Below are 9,745 nucleotides of genomic sequence, written 5' to 3'. Positions count from 1 at the left end.
CAGCCGTGGGCCGCTGTGTCCCCGGCCGCGAGGGGCGGCTCCGCTCCTGGCTGCCGGGCTCGCAGCAGGTTAAGGCCGCGCTCCGCGACGGGGCGGATGTCCTCCGTGCGCGGGGGTGGGGTGGCAGCGGTGGCGTGTGTTGGGCTTGTCACTGTGTGTCTGTAACGGGCTAGGGGCGTGCGGGTGCGGCATGTGAAGCGATTGGCAGGAGTTACCTGAGGGCGCCCCGAGGGGCGTTGACGACTCTGGGGACACCCGCGGTGTCCGAAGTTGCGTGTCCCCGTGTGCGCGGGGAGCCAGGTGGGGAAGGGCAGGTTCGCCCCCCATCCCGGCCCTCTTCATCCGCCGCTCGTCCCTCAGTGCCCCCCCGATCCCCTCCACTCCTGGTTGCCCTCCCTACCCGGGCGGTGGTGGCAGCAGCAGGAGCGGCGGCGGCGGCGGGCCCCGGGCGCGGCCGGCTCCCCTCAGCGCCGCTCCCGCCGCCGCCGCGCGCCCGCACCCGGCCCCGCCAACCGCCCCCCGCCGGCGGAGCCGCGCCGAGCGGCGGCACCTCCTGACCGCCATTCCGCCCCAAAACTTTCCGTTTTCCCCCTTCCCACTCTCCGGGACTTCCTTGTGCCGCCTGTGCACGCGGAGGGGGAGGAGGAGGCGTGTGCGGCGGCGGCGGCGAGGGGGGATTTACAGTCTCCTCGCAGGCTGGCCGGGACCCCGGGGGAAGAGGAGTTGCACCATGCGCGGCAAGTGAGGGAAAGTCTCCCCCAGCGCCGCCCGCCGAAGTTGAGGCTTTCCCCCGCCGCCCGCGGGAGCTGTGCCTTTAACGCCCGCTGCGCGAGGTGAGTTTCCGAGGCGGATTATTCATCCTGGTCACATTTTTTTTTCTTTCTTTCTTTCTTTCTTTTTTTTTTTTTTTTTTCTTTTTTTTTTTTTTTCTCCTGATGCGCGCCGAGGTGACAAACGACCTTCCCCAGTGCAGCCCCCCGAGCTGAACCAAGCCTGGTCCCGCAGCCCCCACGTCCCCTCTGCAGCTTGCCCTGGCTCAGGAGGGGAGACCCGCCCGGGGCAGGGGGGGAAGGGGTGTCGCATAACCACTGCCTATTACGACGAAGTTTTTTGAACCCGAGCGTTTTGGGATGTGTTTTGTTTTGTTTTGTTTTCGGGAGGGGGGAACGCTGGGCCGAGGCGGTGTGTATGGGGCTGCTGCCTCGGTTGTGGGTGTGCTTCCATGTGGCCCTGAGCTGACCGACCACGGAGCTAGGGCGGGGGGCAGTTTCTGGAGCGGCTCCGTACTTCTGAGATAGTATTTGAATGTTTTTCCCCCCTTCTTTATGACTTAAAAAAGAAAAAAAGCAAAATGCTCGGGGCGGGGGGGGGAGGGGGAGGCGAGGGGGGGAATGCGAGGTATTCACGCTCAAGTGTGGAGTTTGCAGAGCCCGGGGTGGGGGAGGGGATCCCATTCATCGCCAGGGCTTGAATCAACAGCGGGCGGAGGGGCCGATCGCTCCTGTACATCGAAGTTTACTTCCAAGTAGGTAAACAAGTTAATCCCCCCACCCTCGCCCCCCCATCGCTCCCCAGCCCGCCCCCCTCCCTCGGTGATGTGTGCTGTTGCCAGCCCCGTTCGGGCACTGCAGACTGGCGGAGGGGCGGCGGTGCTGCCGGGGTGCCCCTCGGGGAGACTGGGCGCTGGAGCTGGGGGGATCAGGGTTGCAGACCTGTTGCACACCGGTTTGCTCCAGGCCGGCGTGCCCAGCGTCGCTGCGGTCGGTTTCTGGAGGGAAGGGACATGCGGCGGGGCGCTGGGTGCAGGGCACCCTCGGGGCGGGAAGCTTGTGGACACCTTTGCCTGAACTGCTGTCATCTCACAGAGCCTGTTCCCCATTTTGTGCTGCTGGTGTCATCTCAGCGGCTAGTCTGATGTTCCGGTTCGGTGCGGTGCGCGGCTAAATATTGGTGTGGTGTGATGTAAAGCGAATGACCCTTGACCTATTTAATTATATGTTGTTGGGTTCTCGAGTAGACATCCTGCACAGCACAAAAAGGGGAAAAAGCACACAAAGCCACACCCTAAAAGTTAGGCTTAAACGTTAATTTCTCCAAATGGGTGTTTAGACTGAATAAAGGTTTTCCTTTATGTTGTCTTAACGTGTTTCTTGCAGATCTCCACGAGGATTTGTACGGCGTTTTTCCTTTCTTGACGCACAAGTCTTGAAGTGTAGATGTGTATATGTTGGTGGGGGAGGGGAAGCAGTCTGTTTGATGGAGCTCATTGACTAACGAAAACAGAAAATGTTGCAGCATAATGTTGCAGAAAACTGAAATACTCTATTGAAAAGAGTGCTTCTCAAGTGATGTTTTGAATAAAATGGAGTGCAGAATTTAGAATTTCGAGACTGGTATTTTAGGCTAATAGTATGAAAACAAATATAATTTGCCAGAGGGAAATCTGGTTGTAGGTAATAAACACCAGGTCTTGTGACAAATATCATGTCTAATCTTTCTTCCTTAGCCCATTTTTTAGCGATACTTTAACTGAGATGGCTTGTGTGGCATGTATAAGATTTAACATAATATACTGTGCTTACCATGTGGCTGCACATGCTGGATTTAGGCCTCTTCCTGTGCTACTGTCATATAGAGACACACTGGGCAGGTTCTGAAGTAAATCTGTTTGCTCTGTGATAGCAGATGTTGTTGGCAATAAAGCAAGATTGTCCTAGTGTGTTTTGGTGTTGATTTTGGTTTTTTGTTGCTTTGGTTTTATTATAAAAACACCCCCAAACACAACAACAAACAATTGCAGATAATAACTGTGACATCTCAACTACAGTGATAGTAAAACAGGGAAGCTTTTCCACAGAAGGTTTGTAGAGCAGGTGGGAGGAAACAGGAAAACGAGCGGGGGAGGATGCTATCACATTAAAAAAATGTTAAGCCTTTCTTAGGCTACGTGCAATAATACTAAAATTAGTGGAGATCAGAGTTGCTGTAACTGTCTCAATTTAATATCTTCAGTGAGCTAATCAACAGCTCAGATTGTTTATTCTTCCCCTAAGATGAAAAGGTGTGTTTCAGAAACAAAGAGGGGCAGAAACTACACATACATGTAAATGCTGGCAGCTACACAACTGTCCAAGTCTCATAGAACTTATGGTTAGAGTTATGCTACCTGTTCAGTTAAGTGGATGTTGAGTATCCTCCACAGTTAAGAGTATTGAAAGAGTGATAATGAGTTAAATCCTTGATAGGGAATGGAGATATGTCTGCACCTGGAATCGTCAGGGCTCTGTACCACCCATTTGCTCAGTTTTGGTCCTGTCAGTGTTTTATAGATGGGCTTTTCCCATTTCTGTGGTGATGGGGCCAGACATGGACATGTTTCCACTTGGTTGGTCTAATGTGCTGTGCCTCCTGGATGAGCTTCCTGAATGGAGATTCCTCCAGCAGTGGCAGTTGGTAAAGGCCTACTGCCCAGAGCTTGGAAAGAGTAGAGAATGTCCTTCAGTACAGATGGGGTGTTGTTTCTCAGTATCTTAAGTCAGTAGTGTGATACACCTGGGATTTAGCTATATGTGGAATTTGGCTCATTGTGGAGATGAGGCTGGAAAACCCATCCCAGGGTTTTAGGCTGGCAGTCGTTGAAGATAGTGGGTACATGTGCGCTTTTGTGCCATTGATTGTTGCTGTTTTCTATTGGTACTGTTAGGAGTCCAGTTCTCAGATTCATGCTGTAATTGGTATTGAACCCTTTTAGTTATATTTTAGTAGTGCCAAAGGGCTTCCATTCAAATTAGTGCCATTTTGAAAATACTGTAGATGAGGCTTCTTGCCCAGAAAAGATTGTAATGTGAGTAAGCAAGGGGAACAAAAAGCTAGGAGGGTAAATGGTGGAAAAAACTGACTCAGGGAAACAGCAAGTGATTGTAGTGCCTTATCTGTGGGACAGAAGTGTGACCTCGGCTGGTAGGAGATAGGAGAGTTAAAACCTGGCAGTGTTGCTGCTGATAAATCAGGCTGCTCTGTCCAAAGGAGGGTGTGGGCATCCCTTCACCTTTGTAACGTGTGAGCTGTACCCTGGATCCTCTTTACTATTACTCTTTTAATACCTAGTATTAGCTTATGTACATCACCCTGCCTATAAAATGATCAAGGTTTTGTAACTCTTGAGGGCACATTCTTTTTTTTTTCATAATACTCATTATGAGGCAAGATGAAAGTAATTTTATAAACTCTTTTTTCAGCTGCTAAATTCAACTCCATTCCATCTCCCCCTCCCTCCTCTTGCCTATTTTTAGTTAGGAGGAAATAGCTGACCTCTTTACAGCAAGAACCCAGACCCCCTGGGTGCCATTTGTAGGTTTCTCTGAAATGGCCTACTTGGACAACTTGGTTGAAATTAAACAAAAATGCTGAAGCTGGAGCTCTGCATGGGAACAGCAGCCTTCCTGTCAATACCAAAATCTATCATTTTAATGATACCAAAACAGATGTCCAAAGGTGAAAAAATGGGCATTTTTCTTTGGTAGGCAGGAGAATATTTTAAAAGTTGCTTGTCTTTTTTTTTTTGGGGGGGGGTCAGTCTCATTATTAATATAATGGAATTTCATTTAAGAATCATAGAATCAACCAGGTTGGAAAAGACCTCTGAGATCATCAAGTCCAACCTGTCACCTACCACCTCATGACTACCAAACCATGGCACCAAGTGCCACATCCAATCCCCTCTTGAACACCTCCAGGGATGGGGACTCTACCACCTTCCTGGGCAGCACATTCCAACAGCTAACAACTCTCTCTGTGAAGAACTTTCTCCTCACCTTGAGCCTGAACCTCCCCTGGCACAGCTTGAGACTGTGTCCTCTTGTTCTGGTGCTGGTTGCCTGGGAGAAGAGACCAACCCTCTCCTGGCTACAACCTCCCTTCAGGTAGTTGTAGAGAGCAAGAAGGTCTCCCCTGAGCCTCCTCTTCTCCAGGCAAAGCAACCCCAGCTCCCTCAGCCTCTCTCAAGGTCCTTCTTAAATTGAGGGGCCCAGAACTGGACACAGTACTCAAGGTGTGGCCTAACCAGTGCTGAGTACAGGGGCAGAATGACTTCCCTGCTCCTGCTGGCCACACTGTTCCTGATGGAGGTTAGGATGCCATTTGCCTTCTTGGCCACCTGGGCACACTGCTGGCTCATGTTCAGCCCACTATCAACCAGTACCCCCAGGTCCCTCTCTGCCTGGCTGCTCTCAGCCACTCTGACCCCAGCCTGTAGCACTGCATGGGGTTGTTGTGGCCAATGTGTAGAGCCTGGCACTTGGATGTGTTCAATCTCATGCCCTTGGACTCTGCCCATCTGTCCAGTCTGGCAAAGTCTCTCTGCAGAGCTCTCCTACCCTCTAACAGATCAAATCCTGCCCCCAGCTTGGTGTTGTCTGCAAACTTACTGATGATGGACTCAATGCCCTCATCCAGATCATCAATAAAGATATTGAACAGGATGGGGCCCAGCACTGATCCCTGGGGCACACCACTGGTGCCTGGCTGCCAGCTGGCTGTGGCACCATTCACCATCACTCTCTGGGCTCAGCCTCCAGCCAATTCCTAACCCAGCTCAGAGAGCTGCTGTCCAAGCCAGGGGCTGACAGCTTGGCCAGGAGTTGCTGTGGGGGATGGTGTCAAAGGCCTTGCTGAAGTCCAGGCAGACTACATCCACAGCCTGCCCCACATCCACCAGACAGTCACCTGGGCATAGAGGAGATCAGGTTGGTCAGGCAGGACCTTCCCTTCCTGAATCCATGCTGGCTGACACTGTTTTGTTTTACAAACATGTGAAGCACTCCCCATCCTAAATTAGGACCGTGTTAAAAGCAAGGGGGAGTCAAAGAAGGAATGTTCAGTCTCATATGAGAAGGTCATAATTTTTACCAGTTTTCTTCTTATGTAAAGGTCTTATCTTAGAGATATATAAATTTATAGTTATGAATGTTCAGTAATTCTAGAGAAATAAAAAATTGCTCCTGTGAGCTTAACTGCAGGAAGATTTAACTGAATACAGGAGTGGTTTTGAAGGTTAAGGGCCACAGGCATTTTGCAGTGCTTTTCTTTGCCAATATTTGTATGTGGTTTGTGATACTGCGATGCCTGAAAAATACTGGACTTTAGCAGCAGGTATTTGGTGTCTTCATTTGTTGTTTGGTGAGAGAAGGGGGTAAGAGTGTAGATGCAGTCTGTGTATTGCCTCTTCAATCTTCTGTCCAGGTCGCAGGCACTGGTTGTTTTCTTTACTCTGAGTTACTAGTATGTCTGCAGTAGGAAAAGGGGCCTGGTACATCTGATGGTTTGGCTTCTGTTTTCAGAATCTTGTTGACTTCATGCAGTAAAAGGGGCATCTCAGTGTTTAACCCCATTTCTGATTGTGGTATGGACAATCAATAAATGTCTGTTTGCCCTATTTAAATTGGAGTGCATGTAAGGATTCACAGTTTAATATGAGGTTACAATAGACATTTATGTCAAGAACCCTCTTGTATCCATGCAGTACAAAATCATGGAAATAGTACTCTAGCGGGAAGCAATTATTGTAATATTTTAGCTAAGTGCATTGCATAAGTTCAGTTTGGCTTCATTGTGGAATCTTACTCATTTGATATGAGAATTAATGCAGTATACTATGAACATTGTGAACTAAACAGTGCCTCTTGGTGCTTAGATGGCACGACTTGTGGCCTATTTATGAACGGACAAGACGAACTAATAGTGTGTAATAATTTTGTATATATATCCACTCAACTAAATGCTTTAGTCTTGTCAAGTGCTGAGTTTTATCGACTCTTTGCCACTGCAAGCTTTTTTAAAAGCAGTGATCTCCATTAATATATAATGGTTGCTCTATACATTACTGCCATTCAAAACATGATTGCATTTACTGGCCCAAATTTTGTTTAAGCTCCTAATTTGTAGTTGCAGTTTAACCTCTACTGCTATGTCCTGGATGTAGAATGCATTTTGTTTCATAAAATCAGAGTTTTGTTAGGTGGAAAGATGTGGTTACATCAAATGTGATTTTATTATCCTTATTGAAACACAATTTTCCCATACCTGCAATAAATAAATGAATGAATAAATGCAATAAATAAATGAAGCAGTGTTTCCCCCTTAAGTATAAAGAATACTTGGAAAATATTCTTCGACATTATCTTCAAAAGACCAAAGAGCATTTTCTTTTGGTGGATAGATTCCCTTTGTCATTCTGGCTGAATAATACATTTGTTTTGCTCCTTTGTGAAGTCAGCAAACTGCACCAGATGTACAACTTTGGCTTCTGCTGTATTTTGCTACATAGCAGTATCAACTCTTCATTAATCCTGACCACTGAGCAGAAGCTCTGCAGAATGCTCTTTCCAGTTCGAGTGAAGCCAACTATTTACGATTATGTTTCTGAACAATCACATTCTAACAGCATTGCTGAAAGGACACTGTTGCATTGTTACAATTAACATGTATAGCATTGTTGTTATGTTTCATGTTTAAAAGTGTCCACTGATGAGTTTGTGCCAATTTGAACACCACCCAGTATCCCACAGCAAAATCATGGACAAGAAGCCTTTCCAAAACAATTGACCTTCATGCTGTACAGTTAATGCATACATGAGATTTTCATGTGCAGTGAAAATACAGATTTTTGGTGAATACATGTGTGTTGGTAACTTAAAATTAGTAATTGTTTATAACCATATGATGGCACTCATTATCATCCAGCAGCTGCAAGTTGGCTATTGTCTCTGCCAGAGGGTTTAGTCTAGCTGCTACTGGCAGACCTACTGATGTAAAGACTCGTGCTAGCACGTAGTCTCAGTTGGGTTTGTTCATCAGTTTCACAAATAGTAATGGTTTAAAGTGAACTGCACTAATTGTTATATATGTGCACGTGTACATACATATATGTAGATAGTGTTAAGGTAGTCTGAAAAGTAACTTCTGTGAGAAAAAGGAGTTGCCCTAAGGTAGAACAGTGCTAGAGTGTGATGGATAGGTTCTCAAACTAGTGTGTGCTCTGGTTTCAGGCTCTGGTCAGCATCACCTGCAGAATGAATGTAGGACTGGGCCAGGCTGGATGTCAAAATTTGGGAGAAGCCCTGCAGCACCCTTTAATTATGTGCCTGCTGAAATGTAGCAAAGTTGGTAGTGGATACTGTGCTCGTCCATGTTGACAGCACGGTGAGAGCAGGAGGCAACAACTGGGGTACCATATGTGACTGAGGGATGCATTCAAACTTGAAAATGATAACATCTTCTAGTTGGGTTTTTTTTTTTTTTAGTATTATTGTGTTCAGCTATTGGTTGCTTTTGGAAGTGACATTTAAACCCTGATGTCAACAGAGAGACTGGGGCAAAATTACCCTCCTCACAAATAGGGTTGAGCTTTGCTGACAGGGTAGGGCAGAGAATCCAAGCACAGACAGCGCCTGTTCATACTGTGGGGATTAGTTTCCAAGGATATCTATCTGGTGCTTTTTGCAGTCACAAAACAAAATTAACTCCTCTTGTGCCCATTTATGTGCACACATGAATTAGACTAATAGGAATTTGATTACAGGATTGATAGAAGCACACCAAATATTTTCTTTTTTCCCCCCAGAAGATACTGGTAATATTACCAAATGTAAGCATTTTGCAGTCTTTCATTGTAGTTTGACTGCTGGCATGTATAAAATTGTTTTAATTGGCTTTCATGCTCTTTTTAATATAAGGGCTTCTGTAGATTTATATAGTGCTAATATAGTTTACTTGAAAATTTGTTGACTTTTAAGCTGCAGTAATATAATATGGAAGGTATTGATAAAAGGCAGGCCCAAAGATTATTCTAATGAAGAAGACATCTTTCTTCTTATCCCAGTTCTCAAAAATGAAAGTAAAGAGCAGAAGCAGATAATTTTTTTCTTAACATTGCATGTTGTTCACAAGACAAATCTTGTGTCATTCTGTGAAAGGTATCCAAGGCTTCTTTATTTCTGTTTTGACTAGTACTCTGGGGTGGTTTTTTGGGTGGTTTTGGTGTGTGGTTTTTGTTTGGTTTGTTTGTTTAATTGATGATATTACAAGTCAACAGTAATAATGCTTATTTGTATTTGTAGGAGTCTGTTTTAATATTAAGAAATCCAAACATGCACATCTCTGATACTTCTGCTTGTTTCAGTAACTATCTTACATAACCCATTAATTTAAATGAGCCAATTAGCTTAAAAGTACTGCATGACTGTATCATAAAAATTCATCCATCTTCATTCTTGCAGGATTTTATGTGCTTGATAAAAACATCAGGCAAGCTGAAAGGATGGCCCTGAGTACAACATTAGAGTTGAAGGAAAGAACCTATTTATTACATATAGCTTCTGTTTACTAAAATGTTAATATAATGGTGACTCTCACTGCTGCTGAATGAAATCGACTTTTGTGAGACCACCATCCTGTCTTTACTACCTAATCTGGTAATGCTGGGTAGAGGATGCAGCTTAGGCAATTCACAAGAAGAAGGAAGATTTGGGGTAGGTTACCTCAAAAACTGCAGTACACAGGTTTTAATGTGCTGTCTGCCAAGCAGACAATGCAAATGTTTTAGGAATTTTCTGAAGTGTATATTTGGGGGGGGCTAGAATCACATGCCTTTTAAACACTTTGTCCTGTGCATTTCTTCAGTGTTATGATGGTAGTATACATGGTGTGTAGGTATTTTCTAATATGTTAGTGCTTTTTTTGTGATTAC

The 9,745-nt window shown here is 45.8% G+C and overlaps 1 protein-coding gene across 2 annotated transcripts in view; it reads left to right on the top strand.

Annotated features, from left to right (window-relative positions):
• Positions 1–365: 365 nt before the first annotated feature.
• The window catches only part of TBL1X (transducin beta like 1 X-linked), a 160,774-nt gene continuing 151,394 nt past the window's right edge, over positions 366–9,745 (top strand). Inside the window, exon 1 of one of the 2 annotated variants that reach the window (XM_068163172.1) lies at positions 366–833. The gene's annotated coding sequence lies outside the window, so the exon portion shown is untranslated. Of the gene's footprint in view, positions 834–1,457; positions 1,526–9,745 lie in introns of those variants that run through there. The other variant, XM_068163173.1, reaches the window with a different exon arrangement.

Source organism: Melanerpes formicivorus, unplaced genomic scaffold, assembly GCF_026170545.1.
Source record: "Melanerpes formicivorus ecotype bairdi unplaced genomic scaffold, bMelFor1.0.p_v2 SCAF_70, whole genome shotgun sequence".
Classification (NCBI taxonomy): Eukaryota; Metazoa; Chordata; class Aves; order Piciformes; family Picidae; genus Melanerpes; species Melanerpes formicivorus.
Note: the sequence above shows the minus strand (reverse complement) of the source record. Positions and strands in the feature narration are given on the sequence as shown.